General features: G+C 55.3%; 1 protein-coding gene across 3 annotated transcripts in view; it reads left to right on the forward strand.

Moving 5' to 3' along the window:
• camk2a (calcium/calmodulin-dependent protein kinase II alpha) overlaps positions 1 to 22033 on the forward strand; it is a 301813-nt gene that overhangs the window by 13421 nt on the left and 266359 nt on the right. The window lies entirely within an intron of this gene.

Genomic DNA, 22033 nt, shown 5'->3' on the forward strand with positions numbered 1-22033 from the left:
CTCTCACACACACACACACACACACACACACAAACACTGTTCCCCATCCAACACTGTTCCACAGCCAACTCCCCTCTCACACACACAAACACTGTTCCACAGCCAACTCCCCTCTCACACACACACACAATGTTCCACAACCAACTCCCCACCCTCTCACACACACACACCCACACTATTCCCCATCCAACTCCCCACCCTCTCACACACACACACACTGTTCCCCATCCAACTCTCCACCCTCTCACACACACACACACACTGTTCCGCCATCAAACTCCCCAACCTTTCACACACAAAGTGTTCCCCAACCAACTCCCTACCCTCTCACACACACACACACACTGTTCCCCATCCAACTCCCCACCCTCTCACAAACACAAACACTGTTCCACAGCCAACTCCCCTCTCACACACACACACACACTGTTCCCCATCCAACTCCCCACCCTCTCACGCACACAAACACTGTTCCCCATCCAACTCCCCACCCTCTCACACACACCCACACTGTTCCCCATCCATCTCAACACCCTCTCACAAACACCCACACTTTTCCCTATCCAACTCCCCACACTCTCACACACACACACACCCACACTGTTCCCCATCCAACTCCCCACCCTCTCACACACCCACACTGTTCCCCATCCAACTCCCCACCCTCTCACACACACACACTGTTCCCCAACCAACTCCCCACCCTTTCACACACACACTGTTCCACCATCAAACTCCCAACCCTCTCTCACAGACACACTGTTCCCCATCCAACTCCCCACCCTCTCACACACACACACCCACACTGTTCCCCATTCAAATCCCCACCCTCTCACACACCCACAATGTTCCCCATCCAACTCCCCACCCTCTCACACACACCCACACACACTGTTCCCCATCCAACACCCCACCCTCTCACACACACACTGTTCCCCATCCAACTCCCCGCCCTCTCACACACACACACACACACACACTGTTCCCCATGCATCTCCCCACTCTCACACACACACACACTGTTCCATAACCAACTCCCAACCCTCTCACACACACAAACACTGTTCCACAGCCAACTCCCCTCTCACACACACACACAATGTTCCCCATCCAACTCCCCACCCTCTCACACACACACAATGTTCCCCATCCAACTCCCCACCCTCACACGCACACAGACACTGTTCCCCAACAAACTCCCCGCCCTGTCACAAACACTACTTATCCCCATCCAACTCCCCACCCTCTCACACACACACACACCCACTGTTCCCCATCCAACTCCCCACCCTCTCACACACACACACACTTTTCCCCATCCAACTCTCCACCCTCTCATACACACACACAATGTTTCCCATCCAACTCCCCACCCACTCACACACACACACACACTGTTCCCCATCCAACTCCCGACCCTCACGCACACACAAACAATGTTCCCCAACCAAATCCCCACCCTCTCACACAAACACACACTGTTCCCCATCCAACTCCCCACCCTCTCACACACACACACACACTGTTCCCCATCCAACTCCCCACCCTCTCACACACACACACACACACTGTTCCCCATCCAACTCCCCACCCTCTCACACACACACACCCACACTGTTCCCCATCCAACTCCCCACCCTCTCACACACACACACACACACACTGTTCCCCATCCAACTCCCCACCCACTCACACACACACACACTGTTCCCCATCCAACTCCCGACCCTCACACACACACAAACAATGTTCCCCAACCAAATCCCCACCCTCTCACACACACACACTATTCCCCATCCAACTCCCCACCCTCTCCCACACACACACACACACACACACACACACTGTTCCACAACCAACTCCCCACCCTCTCACACACACAAACACCGTTCTCCATCCAACTCCCACCCTCACACGCACATGCACACTGTACCACAGCCAACTCCCCTCTCACACACACACACAATATTCCCATCCAACTACCCGCCCTCTCACACAAACACACTGTTCCACAGCCAACTCCACTCTCACACACACAATGTTCCCCATCAAATTCCCCACACTCTCACACACACACACACTGTTCCCCATCCAACTTCTCACACTCTCACACACACATACTGTTCCCCATCCAACTCCTCACCCTCTCACACACACACACACTGTTCCCCATCCAACTCCTCACCCTCTCACACACACACACACTGTTCCCCATTCAACTCCCCACCCTCTCACACACACACACATCCACACTGTTCCCCATCCAACTCCCCACACTCTCACACACACACTGTTCCCCAACCAACTCCCCACCCTTTCACACACACACTGTTCCGCCATCAAACTCCCCACCCTCTCTCACAGACACACTGTTCCCCATCCAACTCCCCACCCTCTCACACACACCCACACACACTCTTCCCCATCCAACACCCCACCCTCTCACACACACACACTGTTCCCCATCCAACACCCCACCCTCTCACACACACACACTGTTCCCCATCCAGCCCCCCACCCTCTCACACACACACACTGTTCCCCATCCAACTCCCCACCCTCTCTCACACACACACACACACACACACACACACAAACACTGTTCCCCATCCAACTCCCGACCCTCACACACACACACACACTGTTCCCCAACCAAATCCCCACCCGCTCACACACACACACTGTTCCCCATCCAACTCCTCACACTCTCACAGACACACACACTGTTCCCCATCCAACACCTCACCCTCTCACACACACACACACTGTTCCCCATCCAACTCCTCACCCTCTCACACACACACACACTGTTCCCCATCCAACTCCCCACCCTCTCACACACACACACACCAACACTGTTCCCCATCCAACTCCCCACACTCTCACACACACACACACCCACACTGTTCCCCATCCAACTCCCCACCCTCTCACACACACACTGTTCCCCAACCAAATCCCCACCCTTTCACACACACACAGTTCCGCCATCAAACTCCCCACCCTCTCTCACAGACACAATGTTCCCTATCCAACTCCCCACCCTCTCACACACACACACTGTTCCCCATTCAAATCCCCACCCTCTCACACACCCACAATGTTCCCCATCCAACTCCCCACCCTCTCACACACACCCACACACACTGTTCCCCATCCAACACCCCACCCTCTCACACACACACTGTTCCCCATCCAACTCCCCACCCTCTCACACACACCCACACACACACACACACACACACACTGTTCCCCATGCAACTCCCCACCCTCTCACACACACACACACTGTTCCACAACCAACTCCCCACCCTCTCACACACACAAACACTGTTCCACAGCCAACTCCCCTCTCACACACACACACAATGTTCCCCATCCAACTACCCACCCTCACACACACACACACACTGTTCCCCATCCAACTCCCCACCCTCTCACACACAAACAATGTTCCCCATCCAACTCCCCACCCTCACACGCACACAGACACTGTTCCCCAACCAACTCCCCGCCCTGTCACAAACACTACTTATCCCCATCCAACTCCCCACCCTCTCTCACACACACACACCCACTGTTCCCCATCCAACTCCCCACCCTCTCACACACACACACACTGTTCCCCATCCAACTCCCCACCCACTCACACACACACACACTGTTCCCCATCCAACTCCCGACCCTCACACACACACAAACAATGTTCCCCAAACAAATCCCCACCCTCTCACACACACACACACTGTTCCCCATCCAACTCCGCACCCTCTCACACACACACACACACTGTTCCCCATCCAACTCCCCACCCTCTCACACACACACACACACACTGTTCCCCATCCAACTCCCCACCCTCTCACACACACACACCCACACTGTTCCCCATCCAACTCCCCACCCTCTCACACACACACACACACACTGTTCCCCATCCAACTCCCCACCCAATCACACACACACACACTGTTCCCCATCCAACTCCCGACCCTCACACACACACAAACAATGTTCCCCAACCAAATCCCCACCCTCTCACACACACACACACTGTTCCCCATCCAACTCGCCACCCTCTCACACACACACACACACTATTCCCCATCCAACTCCACACCCTCTCCCACACACACACACACACACACACACACTGTTCCCCATCCAACTCCCCACCCTCTCACACACACACACACACACACACACACACTGTTCCACAACCAACTCCCCACCCTCTCACACACACAAACACTGTTCTCCATCCAACTCCCACCCTCACACGCACATGCACACTGTACCACAGCCAACTCCCCTCTCACACACACACACAATGTTCCCCATCCAACTACCCGCCCTCTCACACACACACTGTTCCACAGCCAACTCCACTCTCACACACACACACAATGTTCCCCATCAAACTCCCCACACTCTCACACACACACACACTGTTCCCCATCCAACTCCTCACACTCTCACACACACACACTGTTCCCCACCCAACTCCTCACCCTCTCACACACACACACACTGTTCCCCATCCAACTCCTCACCCTCTCACACACACACACACTGTTCCCCATCCAACTCCCCACACTCTCACACACACACACACCCACACTGTTCCCCATCCAACTCCCCACACTCTCACACACACACACACCCACACTGTTCCCCATCCAACTCCCCACCCTCTCACACACACACTGTTCCCCAACCAACTCCCCACCCTTTCACACACACACTGTTCCGCCATCAAACTCCCCACCCTCTCTCACAGACACACTGTTCCCCATCCAACTCCCCACCATCTCACACACACACACCCACACTGTTCCCCATTCAAATCCCCACCCTCTCACACACACACACTGTTCCCCATTCAATTCCCCACCCTCTCACACACCCACAATGTTCCCCATCCAACTCCCCACCCTCTCACACACACCCACACACACTCTTCCCTTTCCAACACCCCACCCTCTCACACACACACACACTGTTCCCCATCCAACACCCCATCCTCTCACACACACACACTGTTCCCCATCCAGCCCCCCACCCTCTCACACACACACACACCCACTGTTCCCCATCCAACTCCCCACCCTCTCAGACACACACACACACCCACTATTCCCCATCCAACTCCCCATCCTCTCTCACACACACACACACACACTGTTCCCCATCCAACTCCCCACCCTCTCACACACACACACACACACACTGTTGCCCAACCAAATCACCACCCTCTCACACACACACACACTGTTCTCCATCCAAATCCCACCCTCACAAGCACACACACACTGTTCCACAGCCAACTCCCCTCTCACACACACACAATGTTCCCCATCCAACTCCCCACCCTCTCACAAACACCCACACTGTTCCCCATCCAACTCCTCACACTCTCACACGCACACGCCCGCACTGTTCCCCATCCAACTCCCCACCCTCTCACACACACACACTGTTCCCCAAACAACACCCCACCCTTTCACACACACACTGTTCCGCCATCAAACTCCCCACCCTCTCAAACAGACACACTGTTCCCCATCCAACACCGCACCCTCTCACACACACACACCCACACTGTTCCCCATTCAAATCCCCACCATCTCACACACACGCACTGTTCCCCATCCAATTCCCCACCCTCTCACACACCAACAATGTTCCCCATCCAACTCCCCACCCTCTCACACACACACACAAACACTGTTCCCCATCCAACACCCCAGCCTCTCACAAACACACACTGTTCCCCATCCAACACCCCACCCTCTCAAAAACACACTGTTCCCCATCCAGCCCCCCACGCTCTCACACACACACACACACACTGTTCCCCAACCAAATCACCACCCTCTCACACACACACACACTGTTCCACAACCAACTCCCCAACCTCTCACACACACAAACACTGTTCTCCATCCAACTCCCACCCTCACACGCACATGCACACTGTACCACAGCCAACTCCCCTCTCACACACACACACAATGTTCCCCATCAAACTCCCCACACACTCACACACACACACTGTTCCCCATCCAACTCCTCACACTCTCACACACACACACACTGTTCCCCATCCAACTCCTCACCCTCTCACACACACACACACTGTTCCCCATCCAACTCCTCACCCTCTCACACACACACACAATGTTCTCCATCCAACTCCCCACACTCTCACACACACACACCCACACTGTTCCCCATCCAACTCCCCACACTCTCACACACACACACACCCACACTGTTCCCCATCCAACTCCCCACCCTCTCACACACACACTGTTCCCCAACCAAATCCCCACCCTTTCACACACACACTGTTCCGCCATCAAACTCCCCACCCTCTCTCACAGACACACTGTTCCCCATCCAACTCCCCACCCTCTCACACACACACACCCACACTGTTCCCCATTCAAATCCCCACCCTCTCACACACCCACAATGTTCCCCATCCAACTCCCCACCCTCTCACACACACCCACACACACTCTTCCCCATCCAACACCCCATCCTCTCACACACACACACACTGTTCCCCATCCAGCCACCCACCCTCTCACACACACACACACTGTTCCCCATCCAACTCCCCACCCTCTCACACACACACACACACACACACACACACACACACTGTTCCCCATCCAACTCCCGACCCTCACACACACACACACACTGTTCCCCAACCAAATCCCCACCCGCTCACACACACACACTGTTCCCCATCCAACTCCCCACCCTCTCAGACACACACACACACCCACTATTCCCCATCCAACTCCCCACCCTCTCACACACACACACACACACACACACACTGTTCCCCATCCAACTCCCCACCCTTTCTCACACACACACACACACACTTCCCCAACCAAATCACCACCCTCTCACACACACACACCCACACTGTTCCCCATTCAAATCCCCACCCGCGCACACACACACACTGTTCCCCATTCAATTCCCCACCCTCTCACACACCCACAATGTTCCCCATCCAACTCCCCACCCTCTCACACACACACACACACACTCTTCCCTATCCAACACCCCACCCTCTCACACACACACACACTGTTCCCCATCCAACTCCCCACCCTCTCACACACACACACTGTTTCCCATCCAGCCCCCCACCCTCTCACACACACACACACTGTTCCCCATCCAACTCTCAACCCTCACACACACACACACACTGTTCCCCAACCAAATCCCCACACGATAACACACACACACTGTTCCCCATCCAACTCCCCACCCTCTCAGACACACACACACACCCACTATTCCCCATCCAACTCCCCATCCTCTCTCACACACACACAAACACACACACACACTGTTCCCCATCCAACTCCCCACCCTCTCACACACACACACACACACACACTGTTCCCCAACCAAATCACCACCCTCTCACACACACACACACTGTTCTCCATCCAAATCCCACCCTCACAAGCATACACACACGTTCCACAGCCAACTCCCCTCTCACACACACACAATGTTCCCCATCCAACTCCCCACCCTCTCACAAACACCCACACTGTTCCCCATCCAACTCCTCACACTCTCACACGCACACGCCCGCACTGTTCCCCATCCAACTCCCCACTCTCTCACACACACACACTGTTCCCCAAACAACACCCCACCCTTTCACACACACACTGTTCCGCCATCAAACTCCCCACCCTCTCACACAGACACACTGTTCCCCATCCAACTCCCCACCCTCTCACACACACACACCCACACTGTTCCCCATTCAAATCCCCACCCTCTCACACACACACACTGCTCCCCATCCAATTCCCCACCCTCTCAGCAACCCACAATGTTCCCCATCCAACTCCCCACCCTCTCACACACACACACAAACACTGTTCCCCATCCAACACCCCACCCTCTCACAAACACACACTGTTCCCCATCCAACACCCCACCCTCTCACACACACACTGTTCCCCATCCAGCCCCCCGCGCTCTCACACACAAACACACTGTTCCCCATCCAACTCCCCACACTCTCACACACACACACTGTTCCCCAAACAACACCCCACCCTTTCACACACACACTGTTCCGCCATCAAACTCCCCACACTCTCACACAGACACACTGTTCCCCATCCAACACCGCACCCTCTCACACACACACACCCACACTGTTCCCCATTCAAATCCCCACCATCTCACACACACGCACTGTTCCCCATCCAATTCCCCACCCTCTCACACACACACTGTTCCCCATCCAGCCCCCCACGCTCTCACACACACACACACACACACACACACTGTTCCCCAACCAAATCACCACCCTCTCACACACACACACACTGTTCCACAACCAACTCCCCAACCTCTCACACACACAAACACTGTTCTCCATCCAACTCCCACCCTCACACGCACATGCACACTGTACCACAGCCAACTCCCCTCTCACACACACACACAATGTTCCCCATCAAACTCCCCACACACTCACACACACACACTGTTCCCCATCCAACTCCTCACACTCTCACACACACACACACTGTTCCCCATCCAACTCCTCACTCTCTCACACACACACACACTGTTCCCCATCCAACTCCTCACCCTCTCACACACACACACACTGTTCCCCATCCAACTCCCCACACTCTCACACACACACACACCCACACTGTTCCCCATCCAGCTCCGCACACTCTCACACACACACACACCCACACTGTTCCCCATCCAACTCCCCACCCTCTCACACACACACTGTTCCCCAACCAAATCCCCACCCTCTCACACACACACTGTTCCGCCATCAAACTCCCCACCCTCTCTCACAGACACACTGTTCCCCATCCAACTCCCCACCCTCTCACACACACACACCCACACTGTTCCCCATTCAAATCCCCACCCTCTCACACACACACACTGTTCCCCATTCAATTCCCCACCCTCTCACACACCCACAATGTTCCCCATCCAACTCCCCACCCTCTCACACACACCCACACACACTCTTCCCCATCCAACACCCCATCCTCTCACACACACACACACTGTTCTCCATCCAAATCCCACCCTCACAAGCATACACACACTGTTCCACAGCCAACTCCCCTCTCACACACACACAATGTTCCCCATCCAACTCCCCACCCTCTCACAAACACCCACACTGTTCCCCATCCAACTCCTCACACTCTCACACGCACACGCCCGCACTGTTCCCCATCCAACTCCCCACCCTCTCACACACACACACTGTTCCCCAAACAACACCCCACCCTTTCACACACACACTGTTCCGCCATCAAACTCCCCACCCTCTCACACAGACACACTGTTCCCCATCCAACTCCCCACCCTCTCACACACACACACCCACACTGTTCCCCATTCAAATCCCCACCCTCTCACACACACATACTGCTCCCCATCCAATTCCCCACCCTCTCAGCCACCCACAATGTTCCCCATCCAACTCCCCACCCTCTCACACACACACACAAATACTGTTCCCCATCCAACACCCCACCCTCTCACAAACACACACTGTTCCCCATCCAACACCCCATCCTCTCACACACACACTGTTCCCCATCCAGCCTCCCGCGCTCTCACACACACACACACTGTTCCCCATCCAACTCCCCACACTCTCACACACACACACTGTTCCCCAAACAACACCCCACCCTTTCACACACACACTGTTCCGCCATCAAACTCCCCACACTCTCACACAGACACACTGTTCCCCATCCAACACCGCACCCTCTCACACACACACACCCACACTGTTCCCCATTCAAATCCCCACCATCTCACACACACGCACTGTTCCCCATCCAATTCCCCACCCTCTCACACACACACTGTTCCCCATCCAGCCCCCCACGCTCTCACACACACACACACACACACACACACACTGTTCCCCAACCAAATCACCACCCTCTCACACAAACACACACTGTTCCACAACCAACTCCCCAACCTCTCACACACACAAACACTGTTCTCCATCCAACTCCCACCCTCACACGCACATGCACACTGTACCACAGCCAACTCCCCTCTCAGACACACACACAATGTTCCCCATCAAACTCCCCACACACTCACACACACACACTGTTCCCCATCCAACTCCTCACACTCTCACACACACACACACTGTTCCCCATCCAACTCCTCACCCTCTCACACACACACACACTGTTCCCCATCCAACTCCTCACCCTCTCACACACACACACACTGTTCCCCATCCAACTCCCCACACTCTCACACACACACACACACCCACACTGTTCCCCATCCAACTCCCCACACTCTCACACACACACACACCCACACTGTTCCCCATCCAACTCCCCACCCTCTCACACACACACTGTTCCCCAACCAAATCCCCACCCTTTCACACACACACTGTTCCGCCATCAAGTCCCCACCCTCTCTCACAGACACACTGTTCCCCATCCAACTCCCCACCCTCTCACACACACACACCCACACTGTTCCCCATTCAAATCCCCACCCTCTCACACACACACACTGTTCCCCATTCAATTCCCCACCCTCTCACAGACCCACAATGTTCCCCATCCAACTCCCCACCCTCTCACACACACCCACACACACTCTTCCCCATCCAACACCCCATCCTCTCACACACACACACACTGTTCCCCAGCCAGCCCCCCACCCTCTCACACACACACACACTGTTCACCATCCAACTCCCCACCCTCTCTCACACACACACACACACACACACACACTGTTCCCCATCCAACTCCCGACCCTCACACACACACACACACTGTTCCCCAACCAAATCCCCACCCGCTCACACACACACACTGTTCCCCATCCAACTCCCCACCCTCTCAGACACACACACACACCCACTATTCCCCATCCAACTCCCCACCCTCTCACACACACACACACCCACTATTCCCCATCCAACTCCCCACCCTCTCACACACACACACACACACTGTTCCCCATCCAACACCCCACCCTCTCACTCACACACACACACACACACACACACACACACACACACTGTTCCCCATCCAACTCCCCACCCTTTCTCACACACACACACACACACTTCCCCACCCAAATCACCACCCTCTCACACACACACACTGTTCTCCATCCGATCCCACCCTCACAAGCACACACACACTGTTCCAAAGTCAACTCCCCTCTCACACACACATACAATGTTCCCCATCCAACTCCCCACCCTCTCACAAACAACCACACTGTTCCCCATCCAACTCCTCACACTCTCACACACACACACCCGCACTGTTCCCCATCCAACTCCCCACCCTTTCACACACACACTGTTCCGCCATCAAACTCCCCACCCTCTCACACAGACACACTGTTCCCCATCCAACTCCCCACCCTCTCACTCACACACACCCACACTGTTCCCCATTCAAATCCCCACCCTCTCACACACACACACTGTTCCCCATCCAATTCCCCACCCTCTCACACACCCACAATGTTCCCCATCCAACACCCCACCCTCTCACACACACACACAAACACTGTTCCCCATCCAACACCCCACCCTCTCACAAACACACAGTGTTCCCCATCCAACTCCCCACCCTCTCACACACACACGCAAACACACACACTGTTCCCCATCCAACACCCCACCCTCTCACACACACACTGTTCCCCATCCAGCCCCCCACGCTCTCACACACACACACACTGTTCCCCATCCAACTCCCCACCCTCTCACACACACACACACACACACACTGTTCCCCATCCAACCCCCCACCCTCTCACACACACACACACTGTTCCCCATCCAACTCCCCACCCTCTCACACACACACACACTGTTCCCCATCCAACTCCCCACCCTCTCACACACACACACACTGTTCCCCATCCAACCCCCCACCCTCTCACACACACACACACTGTTCCCCATCCAACTCCCCACCCTCTCACACACACACGCAAACACACACACTGTTCCCCATCCAACACCCCACCCTCTCACACACACACTGTTCCCCATCCAGCCCCCCACGCTCTCACACACACACACACTGTTCCCCATCCAACTCCCCACCCTCTCACACACACACACACACACACACACTGTTCCCCATCCAACCCCCCACCCTCTCACACACACACACACTGTTCCCCATCCAACTCCCCACCCTCTCACACACACACACACTGTTCCCCATCCAACTCCCCACCCTCTCACACACACACACACACTGTTCCCCATCCAACTCCCCACCCTCTCACACACACACACCCACACTGTTCCCCATCCAACTCCCCACCCTCTCACACACACACACTGTTCCCCAACCAACTCCCCACCCTCTCACACACACACACTGTTCCCCATCCAACTCCCAACCCTCACACACACACACACACACTGTTCCCCAACCAAATCCCCACACGATAACACACACACACTGTTCCCCATCCAACTCCCCACCCTCTCAGACACACACACACACCCACTATTCCCCATCCAACTCCCCATCCTCTCTCACACACACACACACACACACACTGTTCCCCATCCAACTCCCCACCCTCTCACACACACACACACACACTGTTCCCCAACCAAATCACCACCCTCTCACACACACACACACTGTTCTCCATCCAAATCCCACCCTCACAAACACACACACACTGTTCCACAGCCAACTCCCCTCTCACACACACACAATGTTCCCCATCCAACTCCCCACCCTCTCACACGCACACGCCCGCACTGTTCCCCATCCAACTCCCCACCCTCTCACACACACACACTGTTCCCCAAACAACACCCCACCCTTTCACACACACACTGTTCCGCCATCAAACTCCCCACCCTCTCACACAGACACACTGTTCCCCATCCAACTCCCCACCCTCTCACACACACACACCCACACTGTTCCCCATTCAAATCCCCACCCTCTCACACAGACACACTGTTCCCCATCCAACTCCCCACCCTCTCACACACACCCACACACACTGTTCCCCATCCAACTCCCCACCCTCTCACACACACACACTGTTCCCCAAACAACACCCCACCCTTTCACACACACACTGTTCCGCCATCAAACTCCCCACCCTCTCACACAGACACACTGTTCCCCATCCAACTCCCCACCCTCTCACACACACACACCCACACTGTTCCCCATTCAAATCCCCACCCTCTCACACACACACACTGCTCCCCATCCAATTCCCCACCCTCTCAGCCACCCACAATGTTCCCCATCCAACTCCCCACCCTCTCACACACACACACAAATACCGTTCCCCATCCAACACCCCACCCGCTCACAAACACACACTGTTCCCCATCCAACACCCCACCCTCTCACACACACACTGTTCCCCATCCAGCCCCCCGCGCTCTCACACACAAACACACTGTTCCCCATCCAACTCCCCACACTCTCACACACACACACTGTTCCCCAAACAACACCCCACCCTTTCACACACACACTGTTCCGCCATCAAACTCCCCACCCTCTCACACAGACACACTGTTCCCCATCCAACACCGCACCCTCTCACACACACACACCCACACTGTTCCCCATTCAAATCCCCACCATCTCACACATGCGCACTGTTCACCATCCAATTCCCCACCCTCTCACACACCAACAATGTTCCCCATCCAACTCCCCACCCTCTCACACACACACACAAACACTGTTCCCCATCCAACATCCCACCCTCTCACAAACACACACTGTTCCCCATCCAGCCCCCCACGCTCTCACACACACACACACACACACACACTGTTCCCCAACCAAATCACCACCCTCTCACACACACACACACTGTTCCACAACCAACTCCCCAACCTCTCACACACACAAACACTGTTCTCCATCCAACTCCCACCCTCACACGCACATGCACACTGTACCACAGCCAACTCCCCTCTCACACACACACACACTGTTCCCCATCCAACTCCCCACCCTTTCTCACACACACACACACACACACTTCCCCAACCAAATCACCACCCTCTCACACACACACACTGTTCTCCATCCAATCCCACCCTCACAAGCACACACACACTGTTCCACAGCCAACTCCCCTCTCACACACACACACAATGTTCCCCATCCAACTCCCCACCCTCTCACAAACACCCACACTGTTCCCCATCCAACTCCTCACACTCTCACACACACACACCCGCACTGTTCCCCATCCAACTCCCCACCCTCTCACACACACACACACACACACACACACACACTGTTCCCCATCCAACTCCTCACACTCTCACACGCACACGCCCGCACTGTTCCCCATCCAACTCCCCACCCTCTCACACACACACACTGTTCCCCAAACAACACCCCACCCTTTCACACACACACTGTTCCCCATCCAACTCCCCACCCTCTCACACACACACTGTTCCCCATCCAGCCCCCCTGCGCTCTCACACACACACACACTGTTCCCCATCCAACTCCCCACACTCTCACACACACACACTGTTCCCCAAACAAGACCCCCACCCTTTCACACACACACTGTTCCGCCATCAAACTCCCCACCCTCTCACACACCCACACTGTTCCCCATCCAATTCCCCACCCTCTCACACACCAACAATGTTCCCCATCCAACTCCCCACCCTCTCACACACACACACAAACACTGTTCCCCATCCAACTCCCCACCCTCTCACACACACACACACACACACACTGTTCCCCATCCAACTCCCCACCCTCTCACACACACACACACTATTCCCCATCCAACCCCCCACCCTCTCACACACACGCACACTGTTCCCCATCCAACTCCCCACCCTCTCACACACACACACACACACACACTATTCCCCATCCAACACCCACCCACTCTCACACACACACTGTTCCCCATCCACCTCTCCACACTCTCTCACACATACACCGACACTGTTCCCCATCCAACTCCCCACCCTCTCACACACACACACACACACACACACTGTTCCCCATCCAACTCCCCACACTCTCACACACACACACTGTTCCCCAAACAAGACCCCACCCTTTCACACACACACTGTTCCGCCATCAAACTCCCCACCCTCTCACACAGACACACTGTTCCCCATCCAACACCGCACCCTCTCACACAAACACACCCACACTGTTCCCCATCCAATTCCCCACTCTCTCACACACCAACAATGTTCCCCATCCAACTCCCCACCCTCTCACACACACACACAAACACTGTTCCCCATCCAACACCCCACCCTCTCACAAACACACACTGTTCCCCATCCAACTCCCCACCCTCTCACACACACACACACACACACACTGTTCCCCATCCAACTCCCCACCCTCTCACACACACACACACTGTTCCCCATCCAACTCCCCACCCTCTCACACACACACACACTGTTCCCCATCCAACTCCCCACCCTCTCACACACACACACACACTGTTCCCCATCCAACTCCCCACCCTCTCAGACACATACACTGTTCCCAACCAACTCCCCACCCTCTCACACACACACACTGTTCCAGAACCAACTCCCCACCCTCTCTCACACGCACACTGTTCCCCATCCAACTCCCCAGCCTCTCACACACACACACTGTTCCCCAACCAACTCCCCACCCTCTCACACATACACACTGTTCCGCCATCAAACTCCCCACCCTCTCACACACACACTCTGTTCCCCATCTAACTCCACGTGCTCTCACTTACACACACACACACACACACATACTGTTTGCCAACCAACTTCCCACCCTTTCACACACACACACCCTGTTCCCCATCCAACTACCCACCCTCACACACATACACACACTGTTCCCCATCCAACTACCCACCCTCACACACATACACACACTGTTCCCCATCCAACTCCACACCCTCTCTCACACACACTCTATTCCCCATCCAACCCCCCACCCTCTCACACACACGCACACTGTTCCCCATCCAAATCTCCACCCTCTCACACACACACTGTTCCCCATCCAACACCCCACCCTCTCACACACACACACACACACACACACTATTCCCCATCCAACACCCCACCCACTCTCACACACACACTGTTCCCCATCCACCTCTCCACACTCTCTCACACATACACCAACACTGTTCCCCATCCAACTCCCCACCCTCTCACATACACACACACACACACACACACACTGTTCCCCATCCAACTCCTCACACTCTCACACGCACACGCCCGCACTGTTCCCCATCCAACTCCCCACCCTCTCACACACACACACTGTTCCCCAAACAACACCCCACCCTATCACACACACACTGTTCCGCCATCAAACTCCCCACCCTCTCACACAGACACACTGTTCCCCATCCAACTCCCCACCCTCTCACACACACACACCCACACTGTTCCCCATTCAAATCCCCACCCTCTCACACACACACACTGCTCCCCATCCAATTCCCCACCCTCTCAGCCACCCACAATGTTCCCCATCCAACTCCCCACCCTCTCACACACACACACAAACACCGTTCCCCATCCAACACCCCACCCTCTCACAAACACACACTGTTCCCCATCCAACACCCCACCCTCTCACACACACACTGTTCCCCATCCAACTCCCCACACTCTCACACACACACACTGTTCCCCAAACAAGACCCCACCTTTTCACACACACACTGTTCCGCCATCAAACTCCCCACCCTCTCACACAGACACACACTGTTCCCCATCCAACACCGCACCCTCTCACACACACACACCCACACTGTTCCCCATCCAATTCCCCACCCTCTCACACACCAACAATGTTCCCCATCCAACTCCCCACCCTCTCACACACACACACTGTTCCCCAACCAACTCCCCACCCTCTCTCACACGCACACTGTTCCCCATCCAACTCCCCAGCCTCTCACACACACACACTGTTCCCCAACCAACTCCCCACCCTCTCACACATACACACTGTCCCGCCATCAAACTCCCCACCCTCTCACACACACACTCTGTTCCCCATCTAACTCCACGTGCTCTCACTTACACACACACACACACACACATACTGTTTGCCAACCAACTTCCCACCCTTTCACACACACACACCCTGTTCCCCATCCAACTACCCACCCTCACACACATACACACACTGTTCCCCATCCAACTACCCATCCTCACACACATACACACACTGTTCCCCATCCAACTCCACACCCTCTCTCACACACACACTATTCCCCATCCAACCCCCCACCCTCTCACACACACGCACACTGTTCCCCATCCAAATCTCCACCCTCTCACACACACACTGTTCCCCATCCAACACCCCACCCTCTCACACACACACACACACACACACACTATTCCCCATCCAACACCCCACCCACTCTCACACACACACTGTTCCCCATCCACCTCTCCACACTCTCTCACACATACACCAACACTGTTCCCCATCCAACTCCCCACCCTCTCACATACACACACACACACACACACACACTGTTCCCCATCCAACTCCTCACACTCTCACACGCACACGCCCGCACTGTTCCCCATCCAACTCCCCACCCTCTCACACACACACACTGTTCCCCAAACAACACCCCACCCTATCACACACACACTGTTCCGCCATCAAACTCCCCACCCTCTCACACAGACACACTGTTCCCCATCCAACTCCCCACCCTCTCACACACACACACCCACACTGTTCCCCATTCAAATCCCCACCCTCTCACACACACACACTGCTCCCCATCCAATTCCCCACCCTCTCAGCCACCCACAATGTTCCCCATCCAACTCCCCACCCTCTCACACACACACACAAACACCGTTCCCCATCCAACACCCCACCCTCTCACAAACACACACTGTTCCCCATCCAACACCCCACCCTCTCACAAACACACACTGTTCCCCATCCAACACCCCACCCTCTCACACACACACTGTTCCCCATCCAGCCCCCCTGCGCTCTCACACACACACACACTGTTCCCCATCCAACTCCCCACACTCTCACACACACACACTGTTCCCCAAACAAGACCCCACCTTTTCACACACACACTGTTCCGCCATCAAACTCCCCACCCTCTCACACAGACACACTGTTCCCCATCCAACACCGCACCCTCTCACACACACACACCCACACTGTTCCCCATTCAAATCCCCACCCTCTCACACAGACACACTGTTCCCCATCCAATTCCCCACCCTCTCACACACCAACAATGTTCCCCATCCAACTCCCCACCCTCTCACACAAACACTGTTCCCCATCCAACACCCCACCCTCTCACAAACACACACTGTTCCCCATCCAACACCCCACCCTCTCACACACACACTGTTCCCCATCCAGCCCCCCACGCTCTCACACACACACAAACACACACTGTTCCCCAACCAAATCACCACCCTCTCACACACACACACACTGTTCCACAACCAACTCCCCAACCTCTCACGCACATGCACACTGTACCACAGCCAACTCCCCTCTCACACACACACACAATGTTCCCCATCAAACTCCCCACACACTCACACACACACACTGTTCCCCATCCAACTCCTCACACTCTCACACACACACACACTGTTCCCCATCCAACTCCTCACCCTCTCACACACACACACACTGTTCCCCATCCAACTCCTCACCCTCTCACACACACACACACTGTTCCCCATCCAACTCCCCACACTCTCACACACACACACACCCACACTGTTCCCCATCCAACTCCCCACACTCTCACACACACACACACCCACACTGTTCCCCATCCAACTCCCCACCCTCTCACACACACACTGTTCCCCAACCAAATCCCCACCCTTTCACACACACACTGTTCCGCCATCAAACTCCCCACCCTCTCTCACAGACACACTGTTCCCCATCCAACTCCCCACCCTCTCACACACACACACCCACACTGTTCCCCATTCAAATCCCCACCCTCTCACACACACACACTGTTCCCCATTCAATTCCCCACCCTCTCACACAGCCACAATGTTCCCCATCCAACTCCCCACCCTCTCACACACACCCACACACACTCTTCCCCATCCAACACCCCATCCTCTCACACACACACACACACTGTTCCCCATCCAGCCCCCCACCCTCTCACACACACACACTGTTCCCCATCCAACTCCCCACCCTCTCTCATACACACACACACACACACACACACACTGTTCCCCATCCAACTCCTGACCCTCACACACACACACACACTGTTCCCCAACCAAATCCCCACCCGCTCACACACACACACTGTTCCCCATCCAACTCCCCACCCTCTCAGACACACACACACACCCACTATTCCCCATCCATCTCCCCACCCTCTCACACACACACACACACACTGTTCCCCATCCAACTCCCCACCCTTTCTCACACACACACACACACACTTCCCCAACCAAATCACCACCCTCTCACACACACACACTGTTCTCCATCCGATCCCACCCTCACAAGCACACACACACTGTTCCACAGCCAACTCCCCTCTCACACACACACACAATGTTCCCCATCCAACTCCCCACCCTCTCACAAACACCCACACTGTTCCCCATCCAACTCCTCACACTCTCACACACACACACCCGCACTGTTCCCCATCCAACTCCCCACCCTTTCACACACACACTGTTCCGCCATCAAACTCCCCACCCTTTCTCACACAGACACACTGTTCCCCATCCAACTCCCCACCCTCTCACTCACACACACCCACACTGTTCCCCATTCAAATCCCCACCCTCTCACACACACACAATGTTCCCCATCCAACACCCCACCCTCTCACACACACACACAAACACTGTTCCCCATCCAACACCCCACCCTCTCACAAACACACAGTGTTCCCCATCCAACTTCCCACCCTCTCACACACACACGCAAACACACACACTGTTCCCCATCCAACACCCCACCCTCTCACACACACACTGTTCCCCATCCAGCCCCCCACGCTCTCACACACACACACACTGTTCCCCATCCAACTCCCCACCCTCTCACACACACACACACACACACACACACACTGTTCCCCATCCAACTCCCAACCCTCTCACACACAAACACTGTTCCCCATCCAACTTCCCACCCTCTCACACACACACACACACACACGCACACACTGTTCCCCATCCAGCCCCCCACGCTCTCACACACACACACACTGTTCCCCATCCAACTCCCCACCCTCTCACACACACACACACACACACACACTGTTCCCCATCCAACTCCCCACCCTCTCACACACACACACACTGTTCCCCATCCAACTCCCCACCCTCTCACACACACACACACTGTTCCCCATCCAACTCCCCACCCTCTCACACACACACACACTGTTCCCCATCCAACTCCCCACCCTCTCAGACACATACACTGTTCCCAACCAACTCCCCACCCTCTCACACACACACACTGTTCCCCAAACAACTCCCCACCATCTCTCACACGCACACTGTTCCCCATCCAACTCCCCAGCCTCTCACACACACACATTGTTCCCCAACCAACTCCCCACTCTCTCACACATACACACTGTTCCGCCATCAAACTCCCCACCCTCTCACACACACACTCTGTTCCCCATCTAACTCCACGTGCTCTCACTTACACACACACACACACACATACTGTTTGCCAACCAACTTCCCACCCTTTCACACACACACACCCTGTTCCCCATCCAACTACCCACCCTCACACACATACACACACTGTTCCCCATTCAACTCCCCACCATCTCTCACACACATACTATTCCCCATCCAACCCCCCACCCTCTCACACACACGCACACTGTTCCCCATCCAAATCTCCACCCTCTCACACACACACTGTTCCCCATCCAACTCCCCACCCTCTCACACACACACACACACACACACACACTATTCCCCATCCAACACCCCACCCACTCTCACACACACACTGTTCCCCATCCACCTCTCCACACTCTCTCACACATACACCGACACTGTTCCCCATCCAACTCCCCACCCTCTCACACACACACACACACACACACACACACACTGTTCCCCATCCAACTCCCCACCCACTCACACACACACACACTGTTCCCCATCCAACTCCCCACCCACTCACACACACACACACACTATTCCCCATCCAACTCCCGACCCTCTCGCACACACACAAACACTGTTCCCCATCCAACTCCCCACCCTCTCACACACACACACACACACACACTGTTCCCCAACCAAATCACCACCGTCTCACACACACACACACTGTTCAACAACCAAATCCCCACCCTCTCACACACACAAACACTGTTCTCCATCCAACTCCCACCCTCACACGCACACACACACTGTTACACAGCCAACTCCCCTCTCACACACACACACACTATGTTCCCCATCCATCTCACCACCCTCTCACACACACACACACACACTGTTCCCCATCCAACTCCCCACACTCCCACACACACACACACCCACACTGTTCCCCATCCAACTCCCCACCCTCTCACACACACACACCCACACTATTCCCCATCCAACTCCCCACCCTCTCTCACACACACACACACTGTTCCCCATCGAACCCCCCACCCTCTCACACACACACACACTGTTCCCCATCCAACCCCCCACCCTCTCACACACACACACACTTTTCCCCATCCAACTCCCCACACTCTCACACACATACACAGTTCCCAACCAACTCCCCACCCTCTCACACACACACACTGTTCCCCAACCAACTCCCCACCCTCTCTCACACACACACTGTTCCCCATACAACTCCCCACCATCTCACACACACACACACTGTTCCCCATCCAACTCCCGACCCTCTCACAC

The sequence above is a fragment of the Carcharodon carcharias genome, chromosome 8, assembly GCF_017639515.1.
Source record: "Carcharodon carcharias isolate sCarCar2 chromosome 8, sCarCar2.pri, whole genome shotgun sequence".
In the NCBI taxonomy this organism is placed as follows: domain Eukaryota; kingdom Metazoa; phylum Chordata; class Chondrichthyes; order Lamniformes; family Lamnidae; genus Carcharodon; species Carcharodon carcharias.